General features: G+C 36.9%; 1 long non-coding RNA gene across 1 annotated transcript; it reads left to right on the top strand.

Annotated features, from left to right (window-relative positions):
* The first annotated feature begins 9 nt into the window (after positions 1–9).
* Positions 10–3,211, top strand: LOC102679307. Its single transcript, XR_422948.2, has 2 exons — positions 10–370; positions 2,887–3,211. It is a non-coding gene; the product is annotated as an uncharacterized LOC102679307 (long non-coding RNA).
* The last annotated feature ends 91 nt before the right edge of the window (positions 3,212–3,302 follow it).

The following is a 3,302-nucleotide window of genomic DNA, read 5'->3' on the forward strand; positions in this document are numbered from 1 at the left end:
TTTTTTTTTTTTTTTTTTTTTTTTTTTTACAACGTAATATCATCGTCTGATCGTAAAATTGATTATTTTTCTCCCGCAATTTGATTTCATCTTATGAAATCTTACACGTATGTGCCACCTACGTTTCCCTATTGTGATTTCCCTCTCTCGTCGCACGAGCATATTAATCAGTGTTGTGGTTTACTACAATGCATTCCAACATGCATAACACTGAAATATTCTCCTTTATGTTCTCCCCTTCTTCCATCATTCTTTTACTCTGTGTCACTTCTCTGCCTCAAGAGCAATCCTCTACTCTTGTCGAGTCTACTCCAACGTATCCCTGTGTACAGGCTAACGTAAGAATGAAAGGTTAAAAGCATTACGAGCCGTAAGTTCTATACAATTATTATTTTTCCACTCTTAGCTAATTGTACACCGAAAAATTGTTCTATCGAAATCTAATTGTCGTTCAATTTTCATTGCACGTTTCTTTAAAATCATTCCACTTTATCTGTTTTTTACAATTTATAAATCCGATCGTCCAATTGTCGTCACTAGATCGATTTTACTTTTACATTTTTCATTTATTCCACGTAACAGTGACGATCTTAAACAATCCCAGCATCCCCAAATTGTTCCCTTTGAGCGAGTTGTCGACATTCGGTATGCCGAGATACATGACACATCACTTTGATCAGTAAATTGATTCGATGGACTCGTAGTAATTAGCACACGGATCTTAATTCACTCGGTGAATCGATCAACTTGACCAACAAGGAATTTCAAATATTTTCATCGTCTTCATTTTATATTCTTCGACGTTTGCAAACTATTTTCCAGTTAATCCAATCGTCTTCATAATTCATCTACTTCGCCTCAAGTGATTAATTTTAATAATATAATCGATACTGCAGATCTTGCATCTCGTTCCCTCGTAATTCCCTAACCTCCATTTTCTTTCCAAAATTATCTTCCTTCACTTGATGATAGTGTTCTCTCTTTCTCTATCTCATATTTCGCGGATTAATCTTACCAGTAAGGTGATTATAAAATTTTTCAACTATTTCATTCCTCGCGTATCTCCTCAAGAATTGTCGCTCGCTTGCGAATATTATTCTCGAATTTATATCGTATCTTTCCCTTTGTGCTTCATCCCGGTGATTGGCCAGAATATTTCGAATAGTTTGCGGTTGTATCACGGCATCGAGTTTCTGATATAGATATCGCGATGCAAAACATATTCCATGGTCCATATTTGGAGGAAAAATTCCGAGACGCTTCGATAAAATCAATTTCGTTTCGGATATGGAACAATGTTCGACGTTACTCGTCGCCCCAACGAAATTCTGCTACATAAACTATTTTACAGTTGATGCGCATAACGTGTTATAGACGAAAACTCCTCCCTTTTTTTTTTTTTGCATTTCGATTTTATTCGCTTTGGTGTTCGACTCGAAGTCAGGGAATATCAAGCTTATTTTGATCGATAACTCTCTTTCCCGGGATATCATCCCCGGGGGGTAAGTTGATCAAAGTATTCGAGTAAGCGAGATTTAATTTTTGTTCCAACTTGGCAACTTAATTTGATGTTTTTCACTTTCCTCGAGCACACGCTTCTCCATCATAATACGATACGGCAAACATTAAATTGATGGACGGCGTTGAAAGCGCGATAAAATTTTCTATTTTTTATTTCGAGCTTCCCTTTTTAATATTCCTCCGTTACGATGTACAAAAAAAAAAAAAGAAAGAAAAAACATCAGATATTCTCTAAGATAAAGAAACTTCGTAATTCTTCCCTTCGAGAAATCTACGTCCCTCGATATTTTTAAAAATAAAGTAGGAAAGTCTCGTGGAAAAGACCATCGTTCTTTCTTTCTTATGTTCGCGAAGTTTAACCGGAAACGTTGTGTTCCAACGTGAAATAATAATCGAATTGAAAAATTGTAGCTGGGAAAACGCGACAACCGGGGATGGAAAATTTTTCGTTTATTTTCCAGCAGGTCGATACCTTGTTATCGGAAAGCACTAGTCATTCTGATAAAACTGTATGGCGGATATCGAGATAAATTACGAAACAGAGCCTCCATTCCGACCTATATGATTTTCACAAGAATATACGGCGATAGTTTCCATTTTTGTTACAACGAGAAAAGACACGACCTTCGTCGTAAAATCATCGTATCGTGAAACCTTGCTTCATGGAAAATGGATCATATACGAAATTCATTCGTGCTAGCATCTTCGATCCTCTTATAAGCAGATTCTTTCTTTATCCATCTTCCATTAAAATCGAAGATCCCTTGTCAAAAATGTAATTACGCGGGTATCAGGTGTTCGTACACACATTTTCTCACGTACATATTTTCCTCTGTCGTATATCTCGTGTCTCTCCGCTAATGCGCCCGTGCCATCGACGTGCTCGAGGTACGTACCGTGTGTGTTGGGATAGGAAAATGTATAAATCTACTAGTGATTTATACAACGAAGGGTTGTTGAAAAGACGCGGAAGAAAAACGCGCGTGCTCGGCGACGCGGGAAAGCCTTGGCGGAAAATTCACTTTCATTTTTCTTCTTTTTTTCATATATTCTCGTATATTCGCTCTCTTTCTTTCTCTCTTTCTCTCTTTCTCCCTTTCTTCCCCTCTTGTATATCCCGTGAAATGTTAGACTCAAACAACTAGACTAATGACCGAGCTTTGAAAATCTCGCGATATTTCTCTCCATCGTAAAGTTACCTCTTTTTGTCTATCTCTCTCTGCTTATATCTCGTTTCTCCGAAACATTTATAAGTATGTCTTATTCGGTTTAAAGGGATCCTTTTATTTCGAGAGAAAATTGTGTACTGTTTTCTCACGAATTTATAACTTCCATTTTGCTTATCTTATTGTTTGAAAAAAATAGGTGCAGTTCTCCTCGACGAAAATACGCAAGTAAATCGCATAATTGCAAAATTTGGAGGATTATCGATCGAATATATTTATACTAAGTTTGTTATAAAGGATAATCAATGCTACCCGAACTAGTGAAATTTAAAAAGGAAAAACGAGAACAGAGTTAAGTCCGTGTAGCACAAGCGTTGGTGATCCCGTGGCAACGAGTGAGATTCTCCCGCAGAGCAATAAAGTGCAGCTTTTTATTTTCCACTTTTTAGGACGAGCATTCAAAGTGGAAAAAGATTGTGTCGGACTAATCCGCGATTTCTGTATGGCGGTAAAAAAAAAAAAAAGAGCAACAATGAAAATCCGTGGAACTATGTGTGTTCGATGAGAGATTTAGCCGAGGAATTTCCACATTGAATCGTGTTTTTTTTTTTTTTT

Source organism: Apis dorsata, unplaced genomic scaffold (assembly GCF_000469605.1).
Source record: "Apis dorsata unplaced genomic scaffold, Apis dorsata 1.3 scaffold_51336, whole genome shotgun sequence".
Lineage (NCBI taxonomy): Eukaryota > Metazoa > Arthropoda > Insecta > Hymenoptera > Apidae > Apis > Apis dorsata.